This window comes from Triturus cristatus, chromosome 3_1, assembly GCF_964204655.1.
Source record: "Triturus cristatus chromosome 3_1, aTriCri1.1, whole genome shotgun sequence".
Classification (NCBI taxonomy): Eukaryota; Metazoa; Chordata; class Amphibia; order Caudata; family Salamandridae; genus Triturus; species Triturus cristatus.
The window spans coordinates 219758611-219768544 of record NC_140583.1 but is presented as its reverse complement, the minus strand read 5'-3'; the positions used below and the strand labels follow the sequence as shown (position 1 = coordinate 219768544).

The 9934-nt window shown below is 40.9% G+C and overlaps 1 protein-coding gene across 4 annotated transcripts in view; it reads left to right on the top strand.

The window, feature by feature from the left end:
- The first annotated feature begins 767 nt into the window (after positions 1-767).
- HYKK (hydroxylysine kinase) overlaps positions 768-9934 on the top strand; it is a 326821-nt gene continuing 317654 nt past the window's right edge. The window contains exon 1 of one of the 4 annotated variants that reach the window (XM_085643707.1): positions 768-950. The gene's annotated coding sequence lies outside the window, so the exon portion shown is untranslated. The remainder of the gene's footprint in view (positions 951-9934) is intronic. The other 3 variants (XM_085643705.1, XM_085643712.1, XM_085643709.1) reach the window with 3 other exon arrangements.

The following is a 9934-nucleotide window of genomic DNA, read 5'->3' as shown; positions in this document are numbered from 1 at the left end:
ATGCACGGTTATGCCATTCAAATGCAGTGATGTGGTTTGTAAGCTTCCCTATGGTGCAGTGTGATGGGGTAGCATGTCTAGAATGCAATTCAATGTGGTGTTAGGTTGTAACTTGATTATAGTGCTAGGTGGCGGGTTGGAGTCCCTAGGATACAGGACTGTATGGGTTAGTGCCCCAAGGATACCGTGTAGAGAGGCTGTTGGAAATACGTAGAATGCAGAAACTGGATCCCCTTGCGAACTCTCCCATTTTGGAAATCTAGGCGCAGACTCAGTGGGAGTAGGTAGTGATGCAAGGGACTACTGCCTGCTGTAGCTTTATCAAACAAAAGCATTGTTTTGAAGCAGGCCCGGTTCCTTTGAGGAACTCTGGCGGCGTTTAAAAAGCACGTTGCTGTTTTGGAATGCAATCACAGGGATGGTGATTACTGTCTCTTGCAAGCCACCATCCCTGTGACTGTAGCCAGTGACTATTAAATAATGAGGAAATTCGGTGAACTCCTGCATAGGTCAGTTCGAAAAATAAAACAGTGGTTGCTAAAAGTCAGTATTTGCGACTACTTAAATAGTGCATTTGATCTTAAAGTTCTCTTCAGCCTTAAAGACAGAAGCATGTGTCACACTTGTAACTGCAAAGCTTTCGTTCACTGTAGTATTCAATTACACTCTCGGGGATAAAAGGCTGCCCCGTGAGCAATCAGGGAGTAAATAAATAACTTGTATGCAAATTGATTTTAAAAAAGCCAACTGAGGACTTACTAAAAACTGATTTTGAATAAGTTTGAGAGGGTGCCAGGCATTATTTGAACAGTAACAGCCTGTGGAAATAACTGCTTATCAGACACATATGTAACAGCTGAACAAACCGGCAAACGACACCTGCAAAACAGTTCATCCAAAGTACAAAGGTCAGAACAACCAGGAAAAGAAAACGGCCGGAGCGCTGCACGGTAAGGAGACGCGATCAAAAGAAAAATACGTTTCTATTACATATTGTTACGATAAAAATATGCTGTGGGGTATGCTCGTGGGTGTGTATTTAAATAACAAAAATAATATGTTGAATTTAACATGGCTTTCATTTTATTGTAGCACTATGTTTAAAATGAATGTAATGGAATGCATTCATGTTTCATTATTTTGATTCATGTGTATTCGCTAGCGCCCTTGTGATGAACCTTATCGTACATTTTACACGGGAAATAGTTTGCTGACAACTTTAGCAACAGTTTGACGAATTTGTCTGAAATGTTGCAGAAATATCATTCACTTTAACTGGATCTTGCGATTTTTGTCTAGATTTGTCGGGGACAAAGAAAAATATTATATTGCGGGTCGCAAAATATGATTTCGATATTTCAGCTTCCCTAGCGAAGATATTGTCACAGCTACAGAAACAGCAGCCCTACCAAGTACCACGCATCAGGTGTGAGACTAACGCATTTCAGAGTGGTGGTCCGCATCACCGCACTGAAATGCGAAGTCACGAATGATAGCGCCTAGTCAGCAGCGCTAAGTAATCATGCACCTTACTGACTTGAAACTAAAGCTGGTTTGCCCGTTTTGATTGGCAGCGCGCAGTGCTCGCTGCTTCCAACAGGCTTGGGGAGGGTCGGCAGAGATAAGCTGCTACAAAGTTACAGAAATTCATCCGACACGCATTGCGCCGCAGCATGATTAATGACATCGACACCTACTAGACCCTGCAACGAGACTAGTGAGCAGGTGGCTACAGTCAGAAAGAGTGAGTGGCACAGATCCTTATCATGGGATTATAATTGCTCCTCCGGTAAAATGAATTTTGCCTCTTACTGGAGTTGGTGCTAGAGTGCACTGGTGTGATTTGTAAAGCGCAGCGTGTAGGTAGTGGAAAGTGCAGCGTATTGCTTTCATAACAGAAATACTATCAGGCGCAAAGGTGTCAGATTCACACACTTCCCGCACTATCTCTCGACGGGAGGAGGGTCGGTGCCGTGCCCGGAGGATGGGATCGAGGAGACGGTTGCTGCTCGTATCTAACTCCATTCTGCAGAGGCACAGCCACCGGTTACCTTCCTAACCAATAACCAAATGCATGAATTATTGATTTTAAAGAAGGCTTTCAGGCATTCAGCTGCACACCTGCTTTCTGTAGATGTATCCCGGGTCGCGTCAGGTCCCACGTGGACACACTGTTGGCTGGGGAGGAGCCCTGTCCGGTGGGCTCAGGCTGTAGCAGGATGTTCAATGCTCCAAGGCACCCAGGAATTACTTGCTGTTCTGCGGCAGAGAAAGGGAGGAAGAAAGTCACTTTATGTCACACATTTAGTCACTGAATATCTCTCATAAATCCACTGAATATACGAAAATGTCACACAGAAGCAATCTGAAACATTAGCAGCTGTGCTTTAATGGGTGTAATTTCTGATATGTATATGTTTCACTTGTCTCCATTGCTTGATTTGCTTTCCAGAAAGTGTCACTCATATTTGTGGAAATGTCACTCATAATTACACTGAAATTATGAAAATGTTACACATAGCAATCTTAAACTTTGGCAGCTATGAAACAGGTGTTGGCAAAGCCAATAAGTCATAGCTTCAAAAGACTGAAAGCATGCCTGACAATGCATTACCAGCAATATTGGGGTCACTTTTCTCTTTAATGACAACCCATTCCAAGATGGCGGATGATATGCTTACCTAAATAGTGAGGAATGCACATACACACTTCTAGTGACAGGTGCACAAACGTGCATCGTAAAATATAGTGGTTATTTTTAATTTACCATTCTAACATTAAAAATTCAATCTTAGCAAAAAAAATAGGAGGCTGCAAAGCACCATAAAAGAAAACAAGAGGCTAAGCAACACACTGCAGCTGCCAGGCCCTCGTAAATTAATAATAATAATAAAGAAATGTTACATAGAGATTAGGACAGGGAGCAGGACTGGGAGCAGTGGGAGGAGCAGCGGAGAATGGAAAGGTGAAAAGAGGGGGCACATGGGTTCTTTAGGTAGATAGAGAGCAAGGAAACAGATGCACTCGTATGGACCGCACGACTAAATAAACAAACGAGTCCCCTAGTGTGCAGAGGAAGGTGTAGTGACAGGTAGCCCAAATGGAACACTGTGGAGCCGAAATGCGTCTGGGTGAGATAAGGACAAAAATAACGGTGGAAGCCATTGATTCAAGAGCAGATAACTGAAGCAACGTAGTCATTCAATCATGTACATGAGTCTGACCCTGACCCAGAGCCCACTTCAAGTATATGGCTTGCATTGGAAACTAGAGGTCTTGCAAAGAAACAGATAAGTCTATCGGTAGACGGATGGACGCCAGATTCGTCGTTCTCACAGTGCCACAGAGTTAATGTGCTTTTTAAAACATTTGGTGTAAATCAGTCCAGCCTTTACTTGCGATATTTGTTGCATCGTTCCAAACAAGGTTATAACACTTTTCCAGTATCGGTAGGAAGGTCCTAGATGGTCGGGGTCAGTGGACATGAATGGGTGTTAGGTTTTGAAACTGAGCTCAGAACCTAACAGGATTGTCTGTGAAGTATTCATCAATTTGCATTTTGGCCTCCACCGTTTTAAAACAATGCAGCCTTCAAGAATTCTTTGGTCCTCATGGTGGGCAAACGGGGGCAGGGTTGAAGGTTGAACTGAGCTCCACAGGGCTACAACGGCGCTATTTCATGCAGAAAAAATTTCTGAATTTGGTTTGGCCACAGATGAATGGAGTTAATGTACCTCTAAATTAAACCCCTTATCTCAACCTACACCTGATCTGTACTTTGTACTAGCGCCAGAATAAACCGAGCATAGCTATAGGCACAGCATTTTTGGAGTGCTTACCACTTGAGGGCTGTATGATGAATCTTTACAAAACATTCCAAAAATAAAACAGCTCCAATTAGGTTTGATGTTGTAAGGTTTTATGCAGGTTGGTCAAGTGAGAGGAAGTCCTGTGGCGGGAGTAATAAAAGTTGCATTTTTGAGAACTCAAATCTGCTGCATAAAAACCATGCACAGTTGATACTCCTGCAGAGATAGTGGCTCCAGGACAAAAGGCACACTCTGTGCCCACTTGGCATAACTGCACATTGTATTCAGTTGGTGCAGACGCCAAATCATCGGCACATTGCATCAATCAATATCACTTTGTGCCCAGGAACCATTGAGTATGACCTCAGATCAACCTATGTGGTGCTGCTCCTTCAAATGTCTAGCAGTAATTACATCTGTGCCAGTCAGACTCTGATGGTTAAAGACTGCCCTGTAGGTGTTCCAGGGAGTGGTCTGAACCCTTTGTAGTCAAGGGCAGTGAGATTAAGAGAAACACATACCAAAGCCCAGTTGTGCACGGCTGGGGTTGGCTGTCCATAGAACGTTGGACTCTAGGGTCAAAGGCTTGACCAGGCACTAGGCCAACCCCAGCTGTGCACAGCTACAGGCAATGGGCTACAAGTGTTGCCTCCCTGTGTAAAGTTGGGTTTAGAGCCTTTAGGCCAGGCTCTGAAGCCACCCCCTAGTGTGTACAGCTGGGGTTGGCACTCCTTGAGAGTTAGGACAATGCATTACATCTGGCCAGGTCCTGAGCCCATCACTGCTGCGCATGCGTAGCAGAGGGTTACCACCTGCAAAGGGATGAGCTAACTTTAAAAATTCCCCAAAACACTAAAATACACAAGTTACACTTAAGTGAACTATCTATAATTTGCAACCCCACCACACTGCTTTTGGCCTCACATATTACATCACCCAACATGTTAAATTATATCATTGTTGGAGGGCGTGGTCTGGCCACGAAGGAAGATGGCCGCCTGAATGTGAGGCTCCACTGCGAGAAGGACCCTTGACGGAGATGGCGCACTTTACACCTCAGCTAGGATCACCCCTGTGACAGCTATGCCTTCCTACAGCAGCGCTTTTACTTGTGGCTGAATTTCAGAGTCGAACAACCCTTTTTAGGGTTAATTCTGACTGAAATACTTTCAGCTCCGGAAAGCATGTCCTAGGCCTCAGAAGCCTTGGCTCTTGCGCCCCTCTGGCTGCATTCCTGAGAGGGTTTTATTACCAGTTTGTTAAGTGCTTCAATATTTCACAGCTGGTAAGAAGTATCTTTGCCTTCTGCTTCTGTGATTAATTCCTGCAATGACATGACCCTTTTCAAGGTTATCTCTGACTGGAACAATTATTCTTTCACCAAATACTTCTGAAGTATCGGAACTCAGCTGTTCTATTGAAACTTCACACACAACCTTTTGCGCTTCCATTAATGTGGGAAATGTTAAAGTTCTTCACTGTTTTTTCTTTTTTTATATATTCTCCAACCTTGTCTGCCAACACCTGCAGAGAGTAAAATTCAAGAATGGAGTTCACAGGTCAACTAATACTTTTTTCTCTCCTCTGACATTCATTTCCAACATGCTTTCAGATAGACTGTTACTCTTCATTTCAAAGCGCCCTTTCATGTTGGTAATGCGCAATATCTTCACTTAATGCCACCTCAGTGTCCAGTGGAAATATCTTTCTGCCTATGAAGTATAATTTATGAGGAATTTCTATGGCATATTATGCATTTTTTCGCTCAATGATGTGAACACACTGTCAGCTTTATATTGCATGTTATGAAGGTCTAATGATTTTATACACAATGCAGTAGAAGATTGAGCTCTTTTTTTCTTATAATTTGTATCTTACTAGTTTCTTATGCTGATGTTGTTTTTCAGTGACAAACACTAAATATTTTATGTCATAGGATGCCATACATTGTCATTTGTGACTAATTATTTTTGTCATTATTATCGGTAAGAGACTTTGGGCCATATGTAGGTAGCATCACATTTACCGATTCATAAATACCGAATTTTACCGATTCGGTATTTATGAATCGGTAAATGTGATGTAGGTAATGATTCGGTAAATATGAATCGGTATGTACCGATTCGGTAATGGGGCATACCTTCCCATTGATTCCTATGGGCCTGGAGGCCCATAGGAATCAATGGGAAGCCAGTCACCATTACCGATTCGGTAAATACCGATTCGGTAATGGGGGGAGCATATACAAGGGTGGCAGGGTGTCACATTGACACCCTGTTGCACCCCTGATTCTTGCATGTGTGCACATGTGGCGCACATACATGCCCTAAGGGCATGTATGTCTGCCACATAGCACACTTACATCTGCAAAATATTGCGTTTTGCAAGGTATTCGTTATTTATCACCAACCTGTATTTGGTGGTAAATAACAAATTCTTAATACTAATTTGCACTCTTTAGAGTGCTCCCTACATTCAGGATTCAGTATTTTACCGAATCCTGAATTATGCCTCCTACATCTCAAATAGCTAAATACCGGTCGGTAACGGGATATTTACCGAATTTCGGCCGTTACCGACCGGTATTTAGCTACCTACATGAGGCCCTAAAATATTTATTTACGTGAGCCTACAGGATTAAGTGTGATAAGTTTACTCTTTCACCCTCATATTAACCCCTACGTGCTCCAATTGTTTGCATCTGATTGTTAATCGCTTCATTTGTGTCTGGTTTTTTCAACACTCTGCGGACACATTTTACAGATGTCTAATCACAAAAATTACAACAAAAATTCTAAATTGTCTCCTCCTGTAGACACACATAAGCAACTGCGCACTATGCCTACTAAAGGTTCACCCCCATCACCACCTACTTCATCTTTGGTCAACTCAACCGCTGAGTCAGCAGCAACTATGAATCGTATTTTGCAGGAAATTTCAAGTATTAGTTGCCGTCTGACAGAAATGGATAATAACATTTCCTCCCTCACGACAGAAACCAAATCCATTAGAGCGGATATTGCGCAATTTCATCAAAAAACTGATGGGCTGGATCGGCGATTAACTGTAGTGGAAAACAGGCATGACTCAGTACAAAACAGGGACCAGGATTTTCTACTCCTTCGCAGTAAGCTTGTTGACATGGAAGATCGCAATAGAAGAGACAATGTTCGCTTCTTTGGATTTCTGGAGAAATTTGAAGGCCAAAATGCTCGGTTATTTCTATGTAAAATTCTTCCCAAATTACTTGGTACTACTTTTGACCCACCATTGGAAATCCAACGTGCTCATAGTATTGGTCCTCCACGACCAAACCTGGATTCTCGACCACGGCCTCTAATTGCTTGTTTTCTGAGACATGAGCAAGTCAGACAGATACTAATATCAGCTCGCACGCAAAGATCTTACATCTATGATGGTCATCAAATAAATATGGCAGCTGACTTCTCGAGAGAAACCAGCGAAAGAAGGAAACTATTCTTAGCTATGCGACCACAACTGCGGAAGTTGGATATCAAGTATGGCCTGTTTGACCCAGCTCGCTTCCGCCTTACTAAAAATGGTGAATCACAAGACTTTTACAACCCTGAAGACTTACAGCAGTTTCTAGACAGTTTAACAGTTCAGGATATGGATGTACAACATATTTCTCATGAGCAGTCTGGTCAAAGTTCTACACAACCTCAACAGTCGACAGATAAAAGGCGTCGCAACCTTGGGGATGTGCGTCCTCGAGGTAGAGAAACAGAGCGACCTTTTCGTACACACGAGGATCAAGCGTCCGCCTTGCAGTATGTAATTACTACCACACAAGATCAACGTAGAGATAAGTCCAGATCTCCCTTAAAATCTGCTCCAGATGGAGAATGAGTTGAGTCCCTATTTATTATCCTCATAGTTACGGTCTTAGTTAATATCGTTTTATCAACTTACCTTACTCTTTAAGTTCAGTTAATGCTTACTCCTTGTGTTTACTTACATCTTACTCTTCAGAAAAGATGAATAAGTACTACTTATATTTATTATAGATGATTATAATATATTACTGAGTGTTTTTTCTTATGGATATACTTACTATGTATTTTAATATATATCTTATTTCAGTCCCTTTATCAAAAGAATTTTATTCTAAACATTATTTATAATTTAATTTCACATTGGTCATATGTTATACGCTATGATATGTACTTTTAATGTATTACTATCTCACTTTTTAAGAACAGGCTCTTTATCCATCTTTACAATGCTGACATTCTTTCTGAAATAATACCAACGTTTTTTCTTATAGTTATTTCAAATCAAATCAAAATAAGCTTTATTCGGAAAGTTAATTTCAATCCATAAAAGCAAATACAATAAAATATTTCAGTACATATACATTAAAAGGATTCTCATATGAACAATACTATTTAGAATATGTGCAAAAATGGCAATATTTAAAATGAACAAGATTACGTATCATTTTCAGGTTAAAACAGAGAAAAAGAGAAATAGCCCCCATCTGCAGTATTAGGATGCATTGGGGGATAAACCCAAAGCAACGTTTGGTAACTAATAGGTGCAATACTCCGTCTTAGCATCTATAATTTACATCTTTCTCCATATTCGGTTATGCTTAAGCATTAGAGGCATTGAGAGAGTCTAAAACTATACTGTTTCGACATTTAATGATTTTTTTTTAGAAGACAATAATGTTTAGATTTATACATTCATTATCAAGACATTGGAGAGCCATATATGCTGGACGACATTGCCGATGGCCCCAGATTTTTAAAATTGGAATTAACCATTGCTTTCTTAAATTTTTATAAAATCTACAAAATAAGATGACATGGATTGTTGATTGTACGGAAACAGAATCACATGGGCAGGCTGGAAGATTTTTTGACCAGTTATTAACAGTTGGAAAAGTCACCAGCCTATGGAAAATGTTTAACCGAAATCTAGTAAGCACAAATCTGTCATATCCGTTTTCAATATTTTGGAGATAAAATTGCATACCAAATGAAGATAAAATCATAAGATTATGGGTGACAGTCGGTTTTGGGGCTTCACACGTGAATCTTAATCTCTCCATATGGTTCAAACAACATTTATTAAAATCCTTTCTTGGAACGGTTAACATAGAAAGTGGATTACTAAAATACTCAGGTTTACCAATGTCTTTCATGAAGTCCCTCACATATCTGATCCATTCTATATCAAAGCAATGGTCCAACTTAAGAGCGTCCTGAAGCACTAACTGATTAAAATAGTTAGTGTCCAATTTCCAGATACGGTGCCAGAGGATCGCTGGTTGGATTTTTATGATATCCGTTAGGTGGGGGACACCTAGCTCAGCATGGCAGACATAGGTAGATGTAGATCCCGGAACGGCCAATAAATATCTAAAAAATGCATTTTCCACTTTCTGTAATTCAGAAACATTGCAGTGGCCCCAGATCCCTGCCCCATACATAACTACACTTATGCATTTTTGCATTATATATTTTGATTAATTCCAAAGGAGCTCTTTTTCCTAATTTTTGTGAAAAATTAACAAGGGCGGAAGTAGCTCTCATAAAAAGGAGTTTCCTTGATGTAATTGCTTGGGTCCAGGAGCCCTGTCATCTATTAAAATCCCCAAGTATGAATAAGTGGGAGTAGATGCCAATTTGCTCCCGTTTAAGTATATCTCCTTTCCCTTTTTATTACTCTTGCCACAATTCATCACGTAAATCTTAGAGACATTTATCTTTAGGTCAATGTCTTGCATAAATCTATTGTAGGACTCCAATGTCTTCTGGAGAGCCAATGGTGTCCTCGCTAAAATAACGGCATCATCCGCATAAAGCAATGCTGGTATGCGTCTGGTGACTGAATTTTGATGCACTTGGGGGACGTCCTGGGTTCCTTCCAGTAATGTCTTCTCAAGTCCATTAGTATATAGAGTAAAAAGAAAGGGAGCCAGGACGCACCCCTGTCTTACCCCTCTATATACCCTAAATGGCGATGTACATTCACCCAATAAACCAAAACGAACGCGCGCTGAGGCGTTACTATACAAAGCTTTCAAAAAATCAATTAAAGATTCCTCTACCTGCATTTCTTTTAGAATAGTCCATAATTTCCTGTGAGAAACGCAA